Source organism: Drosophila navojoa, chromosome 5 (genome assembly GCF_054131105.1).
Source record: "Drosophila navojoa isolate 15081-1374.11 chromosome 5, UAZ_NAV_1.0, whole genome shotgun sequence".
Taxonomy (NCBI): domain Eukaryota; kingdom Metazoa; phylum Arthropoda; class Insecta; order Diptera; family Drosophilidae; genus Drosophila; species Drosophila navojoa.
Genome location: NC_142893.1, coordinates 24,602,213 through 24,615,677, shown reverse-complemented (window position 1 = coordinate 24,615,677; position 13,465 = coordinate 24,602,213). Strand labels below are relative to the sequence as shown.

General features: G+C 37.5%; 1 long non-coding RNA gene across 1 annotated transcript; it reads left to right on the top strand.

The window, feature by feature from the left end:
• The first annotated feature begins 10,018 nt into the window (after positions 1–10,018).
• LOC149091226 (uncharacterized) lies at positions 10,019–11,581 on the top strand. Its single transcript, XR_016196984.1, has 2 exons — positions 10,019–10,452; positions 10,508–11,581. It is a non-coding gene; the product is annotated as an uncharacterized LOC149091226 (long non-coding RNA).
• Positions 11,582–13,465: the final 1,884 nt, after the last annotated feature.

The following is a 13,465-nucleotide window of genomic DNA, read 5'->3' as shown; positions in this document are numbered from 1 at the left end:
TGATTGCGCATGCAAAGTCACAGACGCAGTTTGCTGCACTCGCCGTTGCAAATGAAAGTGGGCAACTCTACGTTCTACGTTCTAGCATTCTTGGCGTTTGTGTATAACTTAATTCTGTGCGCCTATGACAGCCACGCCCACAAAAATAAAGCGAACAAGATTGCAAAGCAGCGTTTCACCTGCTCAGATGGTTGTTGTTGTGGGGGGATGTGTGGGTTGTCGCTGCGAAGCGCGTATCTAATTACAAAAAAAACGAGACAGACGCTGATTTCAAAGATAAATTGCCGACGCAGAGGCCCAAGATGTAGCTTAAGCTGGAGTTGGAGCTGATGCACTGCAGCATTTACTTCTGCCAGGGCTTGATGGATGTATTTATGCGCTGCTGCGACGCCGACGCCAACGAAAATAAACAACAGTTTATTGGCTTTGCCTGACGACTGCCTCGAACTGGGATTCGCCTCCACACAGGCACAGGCATAGGCATGGGCATAGGCACAGGCCCTTGGGTTGCCTTAACGTATGCCCGAGGTCTGTTCCAAAAGTACTGCCAATTTTAATTTTTCTTTCGTTAACTGTTTATTCATCCATTTCAATTTTATCCATTTCAATGAAATAGCCATTTAAAATTTTACACTTGTTTTAATCTTTCCTTTAATCGTCGAAACACTTCAAGCTCCTCGACCTGATTGTCCTTTCATGGGCCTTTCAAAGGCCAGATTCCAGTTTTAGAATGAAAATCTCTAACAAGTATCGCTCATTGGAATACATCAGGGAATCGAATATACCAAGCCTGAAAGAATCTAAAATGTCCGATACGGTATAAGCAGCCCTCTCACATACATACATAAGTCTATGAATATATATTTAAGGTATTTTAATTGTTTAACAACATTTGCGCGACTCTCGATGTATGGAAGGTGTCGCTTTAAGGTCCAGAACTTTGGCTAGCTCTACAATAATTCACTATAGCCATTTCTATATATTTTTATGGCTAAGCGTTTTTTATGGGTCTAGCCTTTGACTGACAGCGGCGCTTTTCCTCTGCACTTGATTTATGTTCGAGTTTGACTTACGTATTCGCAATTTCTATGAGTTTTTCGTGGTAAAATGTGACCTGAGAAGCAGGAACTTACAGCATAAATCTGTATGTTTAAGCTCTATAACTTTATTATAATACATTTTATTACATTTGTTCCAAGAGTCCCTTGTATGCTCTTTTCCACTGACCTGATTATTACTAGGATTAAACTATTTTTTTTTTCATACTCTGAACCCATTGAAAATAAGAAATGAGGGTATAATGGTTTTCTTGAAATGTATGTAACAGGCACAGAAGGGTGTGGTAGAGCCCACAGGGAGACAAGCTGAGTCGATTTAGCTCTGTCCGTTTATCTGTCTGTCTGTCGGTCCGTCCGTTTTAGCGCGCCGATTTCAGAAGACATAAGAGCTAGAGACTTGAATTTTTATACTCATTCACGAAAGTGAAATGAGTATATTGGTTTTGTGCCAGAAATCATGTTAGGTGAATAGCTAGAAAGCTGAAATTTGGTATGTAGATCCGAATCGACCACCCAAGATCACCAGCTATGGCGGATATATCTCCGCCCATTGGCGGCGTGGCAAATCGGGTAAAACTGTATCTCCGAAAGTTGTAAATCTAGAATGCTGAAATTCTGCACGTGAGCTAATGTTTCGATTTTTTAGAGGTGGGTGCAAAAATTATATATCTACGCCTACTAGGGGCGTGGCAAATCGGAGATATAGTGATTTTTCAAATTCTGCTATACTTTAGGCACTATTGATGCTAGAGACCTGAAATTTGGTATATATACGCAGGTTGACCTCCCAAGTCCAACGAGCTATGATGGATATATTGATTCCCCAATAATATTGTTACGTCTTTTTGTGGGCGTGGCATATCAAAAAATACCCTGTCATTTTTTCATTTTTGGAACGTAAGCATTCAAAGATTACGGTGAGCGGTAGGGACGTGGCAAATCGAGGAAAACTGAGCTTTTTACAATATTAGAGCTAAACCTGGCTACTGAATTGCTTATGGGGTGTCAATGAGTATTCCGCACTCGGTAACAACCGACTGCAACGTTCTTACTTGTTTTAAATGACCATATAATCAAGTGGCATTATAGATAATTTTGAATGATTTGTCATTTTTTAAATTTGTCAAATACCAATAGAATATGTAGATTATATGCTGAAAGTTAAATTGAATTCCGCTAAGTCAATCTACGTAAAAAAATAATAAAATGGTTGGCTTATTAACAATCACACGTGCAACATACATATACAACAAATATACATAGATTCAAGCATATTCCAGCATTTTGTATACCCTGAGCCCATTGAAAATGGGAAATCAGGGTATAATGGTTTTGTTAAAAGTATGTAACAGGCAGAAGGAGGCGTGGCAGACCCCACAAAGTATATATATTCTTGATCAGGGCGACGAGCTGAGTCGATTTGGCCCTGTCCGTCTGTCTGTCCGTCCGTCCGTCCGTCCGTATGTATGAACGCGTCGTTCTCAGAAGATATAAGAGCTAGAGACTTGAAATTTTTTTCCCTAGGTCCGTGTATATCACGCGCATATCAAGTTTATCACTAAAAACTACTCTCGATATTTTATTATCGATTAAAAACCTTATCGAAAGCTATTTATTTAAATTAAGCGCCTACACCTTTTGAGCTAGAGCTTCCAAATTTTATATGTAGATTTATGTGTATTTTATATAATTTCGGCTTTTGTTAAAATTTACCCCCCAACCCTAAATTCGACCCCTCACCCTCACCTTTGTAAAAGGCGTATTTCAAGTAGTAGAGACTTGTGCTTTGGAATATACATACATTTGAACAATATGATCATGTTCTGAAAGTTTCATTAAGATTGTTCGTCTAAAAAATAAATTATTCAACAAATAAATTCGTTTAATATTGCCCGCACTGCAGCGCAGCTCAGGCACATTCGCTGCTTGCTGCGCAGTTAGCAGAGCGCATTCTAATACGTGCGTGTGTATGTTTGTGTGCCTAAATAAGGTGCAGAGTGATTGGAATATCAGACTGGAGGGTACAGGGTATCTCCTAGTCGAGCAGTCTCGACTAGGTCTTCTTACTTGTTATTATTAGAATCACATTGCGAATGTTGTGCTAGAGTACTTAACAGTTAGTTTAGTTTTGTTAGATGCCGCTACAGCAGTGAATCTACATACATATGTATGTATTTCAGTTTTGCCATCAGACTTCTGGAGACTGAGATGGCGTTGTGACTAGCAACGCGGCGATTGATCGATTGACTCCAGAGCACGCAATTTATATTTATTGGATGAGTTATGAGTTATCGGATGAGTTATCGAAAAAATATTATTGTTAACTTCTACTGCGCATAATACACACGTGTATGCATGCCAAATTTCAGCTCTCTAGCTCTTATAACTTCTGAGATCTATACGTTCACAAAACCACAGACGACATACGTTCACAAAACCATTAAATCCTGATTTCCCAGTTTCAATGGGTTCAGGGTATAAAAATTAGAATACAAGAATAGCACTAAACTCTTAAATATTTATTGAAAATTGATAGAGAAATATAGTATATATATACTATACATATATGCATGCCTTTATTGATATTGATTTAACAATGTTAGCCATATTTTTGTGCCATTACGAACGATCCATAATTGTATTGAAAATATTTTGGGTTATGAATCTGTAAAAAAGGCTCGCCACAGTCATGAATGACAGATCTTGCATAAAAGCTGTTTAAATACATAGAGGTGTCGAGAGCCGAAGCTTTAGGCGAATTCTTCTGTTTGCAGCAGCACTTGGCGGTCGGGGATCACCCTCTATTGCGATGACAACAGCTTCCACTCACATAATTCAATATTCAAACACAACAGTCTGCGAGAGTGAAACAGAAGGTGGAAGCAGCAACTGAAAATATTAAAAAACTGCTCTTGACCTCCGTGGCAACCCCATCCACTGGTCAGTGCCGTGGCCAGCGTTCAAGTGGCTCATACGTGGCTTATACTAAAGAGAGAAGGAGAGAGAGAGAGGTGTGCAAGAGAAAGGAGCAGAGAGAGACGAGTGGCGGCAGTTGGCTCAGGGCGCATTCGTTAAGTAAACATGCTACGGTACGACGCCTTCCTAAAAACTTGGAAACCATTCCTAGTGGCAGTTCGCATTCTCATTCCGTGGCGTCAGTGAGCTCCGACCAGGCGAACAACAACAAACAAAGACAGAAACAACAAGAACAACAACATTATCGTCATCATCAGCCAAGTATGCAAACAGAGAGTCCACATACATATATATTTTAAAGTATATATGTCTATATATATCTATATCTGTACAATAATATATTGAGCAGTGACGATCGTGTCGGCTTCGCTTTACATCTTTTGTTCGTTTTAGTTTAAATATTGATTGCTCTTTCTATTTCTCTCTTTTCCCTATATTAATCTCAGTCTCTCTCTCTCTTTTATTTGCTCTATCTCTTTCTTTTCGATCTGTCCAGCTGCCAGTAGTGCAGAGTATTTCATCCACTTTTCATCTTTTTCAATCAATTGAACATTTGAATGTTCCCTTGGAAGCTGAAAGAGTTAAAGACATGAATGAAACCGAATGTAAGCATGACTAAAAAATACCCTGTTTTGAACTGAAACATAACAAGAGTTCACTTTAAGAAAACGTGTTTTTCTCTAAAATACATACATATTTATATATAGTATTTGATCTAGCCCTCCTTTATCTCCGGTCAGAACAAACAGTCAGCCTACCTTCTTTAATTATATATTGGAAATCTCATAGATTCAATCAGTTACAGGTTTATTGCCCTGCACAATGCTCTCTAAAAACAAGTAAGAAAGCTCTAGTAGGATTGCGCGACTACGAAATCCCCTGAACCCTTCGAGGTACCGAAATTTCAATAATAATTCGCACATATACAGGCGATTGCGCTTAGGCTGCGCTGCAGTGTTATCAATATTTTGAGAATTTATTTGTTGAATAATTTAATTTCTAGATGAAACTTTCAGAACGTAATCATATTGTTCAAATGTGTGTATATTCCGAAGTCTCTAGTATTTGTACATTTTAACAAAAATTCAAATTGTAGAAAATGCATTTTAATACACATTTTAAATTTGGAGGCTCTAGCTCTAACGATGTGGGAGATATAATTTTATAACAGATCATCGATAAGGTTTTTTATCGATAAGAACATATCGGAATGAATTATCGTTTTTTAGTGATAAAGTCGATATGCGCGCTCTTATATCTTCTGAGAATCATACATATGGACAGACGGACGGACAGACAGACCGACATGGCTAAATCGACTCAGCTCGTCACCCTGATCAAGCATATATATATACTTTGTGGGGTCTGCCACGCCTCCTTCTGCCTGTTACATACATTTCAACAAAACCATTATACCCTGATTTCCCATTTTCAATGGGTTCAGGGTATAAAAAGCAATATCTTTCGCCTTCTGAGGGCGCTAGTTTCAGATCTGTCTTGGGCACCCAGTTGACCAACTTCTGTCGTTTATTTGTGTTTTTTAATATTTCTGTTAAATGTTTCAAGAGCGCGTAAATTAATCTCGAGCTAAATTGCTTTCCGTTTTCCCTCTCTCTCTTTCTGTCTCTCTGTCTCTCTCTCTCTCTCTCTCTCTCTGCCTCTTTGATGGGCTTTATTCTTTGCATGCCGCTTCTTCATTTTAGCAGAGTGCTGCTGCTTGGCCTCGTGGACGTTCCTCGGACGCCCTTCGCTTCAGTCCCAAGTGGTTATAAATATGTTTTGTCTATTTTTAGAGCTACCTCTTTTGGCGCTACGTCCACTGTCATCGGTGATTGCTTCAACTGTGGCTCAGCCTTTGCTGACTGACTATTTAGATTATGGAATTGCCCATTTCATTTAGCTTTCATTTCAAGTTGGTCAACAGTCATCTCTAGAACACGCTAAAGCTTTAAATGAAGATTTCAGATTTATTGTCTTCTTTGTCAAATGCTAACTAAAAGTTTCTATGAAACATTCAATAAAATAACATTATATAAAAGAATCAGAGTTTCATATAATAAATAATTTTGAAATACTGGGCGAAAACATATTCTGAATTTTATAGGTACTATTGACACGAGACACATAACACAAAACTATCACTATACTTCAAAACTATCCAAATACTACATCAATAATTTAGCTTACATGCAGATCCTTGCTTATTAAGAAAACTAAAATTAACTCTACATTGCATGTTAACTCGTTTCATTGGTATTCAATTTGCAGCATCATGAAGGCCTTGAAACTAAAATATGTCATCAACGCAATTCTTGGACTTTGCTATTAAACTCTCACCTCATCTGATGAAACTTGCACTATCACTTGCTTTTGGGAATATTCATCCGTCAGAGGGGCCTAACTTGAACACTTGCCTGACCGCATTCTTGCGGAATTCCCACGCTAGTCCATAGTTCATTGTGCATAGTCTCATGTCATATTTAGTCCTCCATCATGCTCTTATCAGTCTACACTCACATCTTTTGTGACATAGTTCACACACCTTTTAATATTATTGTAAATATCTAGTTCTCTTAAAGTTTGAAAGTTTCATTAAACATAAAGTCGTTTGAAGAACAATAAAAATAAACATTAAAATGCTCAATAATATTTGTGAGGTCCAATGTTTAGTTTATAATTGATTTATTTATAAAATTATATTTTCTCTGCTCAGTATTGCTGTAATCTAGAAGCATGAGGGCTTTGCTCGATGGACCACTTGAGTTCAGTTGGAGCTCTAGCGCATTCTCACCCACCTGTGTCCAGTGGAGCTCTGAGGCCGCAGTTGCATTAAGCACAGTCGAAAATCCTGCTATAACATTTTCCAGCTCAGCTGTCCACTTATGCCAATTTATGCACTAGTTTCTTCCACTTGATCGCTTGCGGGCGGCTGCGGCGGAGGCGAACGAAAATACCATGGCCATAGCCAAAATGTGGACGCCTTCAGCTTCAGTTTTAGCTTCAGCTCTAGCTGCAGCTCAAGCTCCAGCTGGGCAGCCGACTTGGCACTGCTCAATGACCAACTGCGAAGCGGGCAAGCTAAGTAGAAAAGCGATACAAAGGCCGCCACGAGCCTCCGACTTGTACGTGGTGGTGGACCTGCACCGAAGGAGACTGGCAATTTGTGTTGGGGCGCATGCGCACGATAACAAGATTAGAAAATAAGATTTATCTTATAGATTGATAGATTCGATTACACGCAGTATAAAGCGGGGCCAGCGGCAGAGACTGAGACTCAGAAGGAGACTGAGAAACTGCGACTGGGGCGGGCATACGGCGGCGTGTAATTACAACAAAAGCAACAACGTCGAACAAGAACAAAACGAGCCAAACAACGAGCAGGAGATTCAAGAATGGGCGGTCTCTGACTAAAACGTTGTAGCACATCATAGGATTCGACTATCGAGACACCCTGTAAGTCAGAGAAGACAATCATATTAAAGGACAAGAGTTGAAGATATACGGAAATCGAATGTTCCTTGCATCTGCAGCCAATTCAACGTTTATCTGTGCAAATGAATCCTGATGAATCTCTTTGAATCTACTCCCTACAGGGTATCCATGGCCTCTCACTCGCGTTTACGTCACTCTAGAGCTAGCTCTCTCTGGCGTTTTAATGGACTTTTAACTGGTTTTTCTTTCTTTCTGTCTGTTATTCGTGGCTGCGTCTGCGCAGCAGCTGCACCTGCAACAACTGCACAGATCGCAGACAGAGTCCCGATTGAAGTTGGATCTAGCCGGGCGTTGCATATTTACTAATTTAATAATTCAAAAGCATTTAAATTCCTAATCATATCTGTGCAAAGCGGCCGACCGACTGGCTGTTAGTTCGCTGGATAAGCCTCGACTCTGGCCTAAGCGCAATTTGTGAAAATTTCTCACCATTTCATGCCGCTAGCTAAAGCCGAATGCCGAAAGCCCCCTCGACCACAGCGACTCTGCCTAGTCCCTCAGGCCATGGTCGACTGTGTGTTAGATTTCCACTTTACTGCCTATGCAATTTGTTGGCTAACTAGATGGCTATCTGAAGTCCGTTGTTGTTGTTGCCGTTGTTGCTGTTTTGCCTGATGCTGCTGCTGGTTGTTCCTCGTGGCTCGCTGCGCTTTCATGTTCTTTTCATCTTCTGAGGAGGCTGCCTTCGCATATTCTCCTGTCTTCTGTCTGCTGTCCTCCGTCTTCTGTCTGCTGCTCGGCATCTTTTTGGACGATTACTACTGCATTTTATGCATCGCCTGGCGTTAGTGTTTTACTTCTTATTAGACTCTAATTGTATTGCCAGTTATGGCCGCCTGGTCAACAGGGCATGCACCAATTGGAATAAACAGGCTGCATTTCGCTTAGATCTTTCGCATTGAGGCGCGTTTTCAAAAAGGGTTCGCAAATTGACTTTCAACTCGTATCAGCATATTTAACCGCTATTTGGCCTACTTGCATAGCAAATGAGCTATGTTGGGAGTTTATAAATACTAGATGGCCAGGCAAACGTTGCATTGCCCTATCCAGGCTATGTTGTTCAGGTTGGGATACACTCTGATTAATTTATTAATCGGATTTTCAATCAAGCAACTTGTGGTGAACGACATTCTTTGTTTTTTGGTCAGGTGCAAGAACAAATAATGCGGATGGTTTTCCAACACGTGAGCATGCCACGTACAATTGACCATGAGAAAAACACGCATTTTCTAGATTGAGGCCACAAATAGTCAAACATTGGCCCTGTGATTTGTTGATCGTCATTGCGAAGGCAAGACGAATCGGCAATTGTTGGGATCTGTTGGGATCATCGGAATCCTAGGAATAACAACTTCCTCATCTTTAAATTTTCCTTTGAGTATCGACGCGTGAATCACATTGCTCATTAGTTTTCTTGTCACCAAACACGTTCCATTGCACAGATTTGGTTGGTTTAAATTTCTAAGCAAGATAACTATCGAGCCAACCTTCAGTTGTAAATTGTGCGGTGGTAAACCAGGCACGTCCAAGGAGTTCAAAAATTCAGTTGGATAATTAGTGGCTTCTTCTACGCTTGTTATACAGTCGATCGATTTGAATGAATACAGAGTACCAACGATTTTATTTTGAATTATAAAATTAAGGTCATTCACATCTTTATTTTTAGCCGAAAAAATTGCTCGCTCACTTAACCATTTAGTATTTTTGTGGAAAACAATGATATTCGGAAATACTTTGTTGATAAGCTCATCTTTTAATGAGACGAAATTGCAAAAATTTTGAGGAAATGAAATCAAGCCACTCGATTCGTCAACAGGAATACGGCCCTTACCGATATTCAGAAATTGCTTCGAGATATCATCAGCAAATAGATCGTTCAACAATGCAACTCTCATATTTACAGACAGTTGAAGTTTGATTACATATCGCCACAGATTTGATGTTTTGAGGCAAGCGTTTATTTCGTCGGCAGCAGTAGATCTTGGAATTACTGGTAGTTATCGCCAGATAATAAAATCCTTTAACCATTTCTTATTGCATTTCACGGGCTGCCTCTCTTTGAGAAGCACGAACTAAGGCCCTTCTTTGCTGGGACTAACGCGGCGTCTTTCTCGGGCGATTTCTCATTCTTCGCCAGATAATTGACTCGCGATATTCCGTTGCCTAATTGCATCATGGGTCCGCCGGGAAAGATAAGATCTTCTAGGACGCTGCATTTTTATTAATAGTAATACTGAATATGCGCTCGCACAAAACCACATAAAGCCATCGAGAAATATAAATATAAATATAATTTAACAGTGGTTATCAAGCTTACTGAGTATTAATGGAAATTTGAATCTTTAGGGAAAAAATCGCGTTTTTCAAGTATTCGTCAAATTTTTCCAGTATTTTTAAGATCTACTATCCTACTCGTAGCGGATACAAATCCAACAAATCAAAAACCATGAAAATTGGTCCAGCAGATCTCGAGTTATAAGTGTAGAAACTCTTTTAACAACTCTCTTTTATATATATAGATATAAATTGAGGAATAATTCAATTATATAATTAATTTCACAATTTATACAGATTATTACAAGCTCCAAGGGATTTGGCCTTGAAATTAAGATATATATGTAAGCTTTGTGTACATTTACATTTCTCTAATCATATGTTTGTGAGTTTTACATGCATATGTGGGCCACATATCGATAAACACAAATAAATTATCGGGGAGATCAGCTGATAAATAAGAAGATGAAAAAGAGAGATTTGTGATACAAGTGAAGTTAATGAGCTTAATAATCAATTAATCAATATTAAACTACTTTAAAAATAATTAGATTAATCTTAAGTTAAAAAAAATAATTATAATAATTAATAATTGAAGTTCAATGGAATGCATAGGAGCATAAACATTTAATTGTTGATTCGCTTATTTTAGGTTAGTAACCATGTGCTATTATCTTTTCGTTGTAATAAAAGAACGCTTATTTTAGATGAATCAAATTGTGTCGTTGCTCCAAGGGAGTACCAACGTATTATAAATCAACAATTAGTACGTTTATGGGAGAATAATACAAACAAAAAAAGCACACTATGGCAAAGCTACAATTTGGGTTTGAATTGGCTGCTGACGAAGATCAAAAATCAAACACTATTCTAATAAAATCTATAACAGACGAAGATGGGAAGAAATACAGCATTCCACAAAATTACCAATCATGCAAAGTTCACCCTGAACTTATGAAGTTACCAGAATTCCGGAACGTTGCAAAATCATTGCAAAAACGGGGACAATTCAGGAATGTGTGGATGAAACTAAGTGACGAGATTTTACAGCTATACAGAGATGGAAGTGGTAATATGGTAATCAATAACTATCTGCTACAAGATATTTCGGGCATGGAACAAAGCAAAGCAAACACCTCTGCAGATCAAATAGATACAACTTTATTGAAGCTTCTTGAAAAATTATGTGAAAAAGAAAGTGACTCTATGAAAGATTGTAAAAGCACAAATTTGAATAGATTATGTGACAAATTTGTGCTTGATAGATTTGAAGGTAAAAAAATGAATTCAAACCAATGGTTACAGACATATGAAAGTGAGTGTAATAGGTTAGGTATTATCAAAGATGTAGAGAAAATTGAAGCTTTAAGACTATTCTTAGATGAGTCAGCGGAGGAGTGGTTTAACTCTATGTTAATTAAACATACAATAAGCTCTGAGTGGGCAACATGGAAAGAAAATTTTTTACAAACTTTTGCAGATAGAGGTTGGACTTCTGTCACCTATGCGCTGAATTACAAATATATCTCTGGCTCACTTCTGGATTATGCATTAAAAAAAGAACGTTTATTACTGGAAACTGATAAAAATATGAATAATATAACTTTAGTAAATCTAATTGTCCACGGACTTCCAAAATTGATAAGAAATAAAATTGACAGACAAGATGTCACAGTTCCAGTTGCTTTATTTAGTGAACTGAGAAAATTTGAGGACATTCTCGAAACAAAATATGTCAAAGCATATGAAGATAAATCTAAAATATTTAAGACAGAAGTGAAGCCCAAGTTTAAACAACCTTGTAAGATTTGTGAAAGCAGAGGGAATAAAAATAGATATCACCCTGTAGATTTGTGTTGGTTCAACATCAGAGAAAACAAAAGCACCGAATCAAATAAAAGAATAAACTCAGTATTGGAAATTGACACTACTGCAGATCCAAAAAACTAAATATTCCCCCACTAATTGAAGTTAAAGTAGTACTAAATGGGAAAACTGAATGCAGGGGTATTTATGATCCTGGCTCAAATGTCACACTTATAAACTCTAGTTTAGTGAAGATTAAACATTTGTCAAAAGATAACCATAAAAGTACAATAAAAACAATTAGTGGGAGGGGTAAGACTGACGGTTTGATAGCATTAAATGCAAGAATACTCGGTACGGAAGATAGAATCAATGCGTTTGTATACAACAATATCGATTTCAATTATGATATGATACTGGGATTAGACACTATAAAAAGATTTGGATTGACCCACGACTCAGATTTAAACATCTATTCACTTAAAGAAGAAAAATCGAATGTAGATAATAAAAATAAGTTGAAAGATATCAAAATGACTAAAAATAATAATAATAACAAGAGTCAAAATAAAAAAGAAAATAAGATTGAAAATGCATTTGCTAAAATTCAAGTAAATTTCAATGAAGGCATTAATGTAAATGATTTCAATATTAATATTAATCATTTAAATAGTGACCAAAGAAGTAAAATAAATTCCTTGTTAAATAATTATAAACATATTTTTGCCAAAGATAAGTATGATGTCGGCAAAGTAAGGAACTACGAAGCGTTTATAGACCTACAGGTGGAAAAATACTGTTACAAAAGACCTTACAGATGTTCGTTAGAAGATAAAGCTGAAATCGAAAAGCAAGTGGCTCAATTATTGAAACATAACCTAATTGAGGAATCCTATAGTCCATTTGCAGCACCAGTCACATTGGCTTATAAAAGAGATGAAGGGAAGAAGAGTAGACTATGTATTGATTTGAGAGATTTAAATAAACTGATAGTACCTCAATCACAACCATTCCCTTTAATTGAAGATTTAATGGTTAAGACAGTTGATTGTAAATTTTTCACAACACTGGACATAAACTCAGCCTTCTGGTCCATACCATTGAGAATTCAAGATAGGCCAAGGACTGGATTTGTGACACAAGAAGGTCATTATCAATGGACATGCCTCCCTTTTGGATTAAAAACATCTCCTGCAACATTTCAAAGAATTCTGGTGAATATAATTAGAAAGTACAACTTATCAAATTTTGTTGTAAACTATATAGATGATATTATGATATTCTCAAAGACGTTCGATGAACACCTAATTCACTTGAGACAACTGTTAGATGCTATAGTAAAGGAAGGATTCCGGTTAAAGTTAACAAAATGCAATTTTGCGGCAAGTTCAGTCAGATATTTGGGTCATTTTATCGCAGAGAATTTGGTGACTCCTCTAAAAGATAATTTAAAATCTATAATAGACTTTACGACAGTTCTTAGGTAAAGTGAATTTTTATAGGAAATACATCCCTAACGTCTCAATTATGCTCGATCCCCTACACAACTTGCTCAGAAAAGATGTAAGGTTTGTCTGGTCAACTGATTGTGAAATAGCCTTTAGTAAAGTAAAACAATACTTGTGCTCAAAACCAATTCTGGCCATCTACAATCCAAAAGCTCAAACTTTTATATACACAGACGCAAGCATAAAAGGTATTGGAGCGATCTTAAAACAAACACAAAACGATGGTACCCAAAAACCAATAGCTTATTTTTCAAAAAAATTGAATGATTCGCAAAAAAAGAAGAAGGCAATTTTTTTAGAATGCTTGGCAATTAAAGAATGCTTAAAATTCTGGCAACATTTGCTGATTGG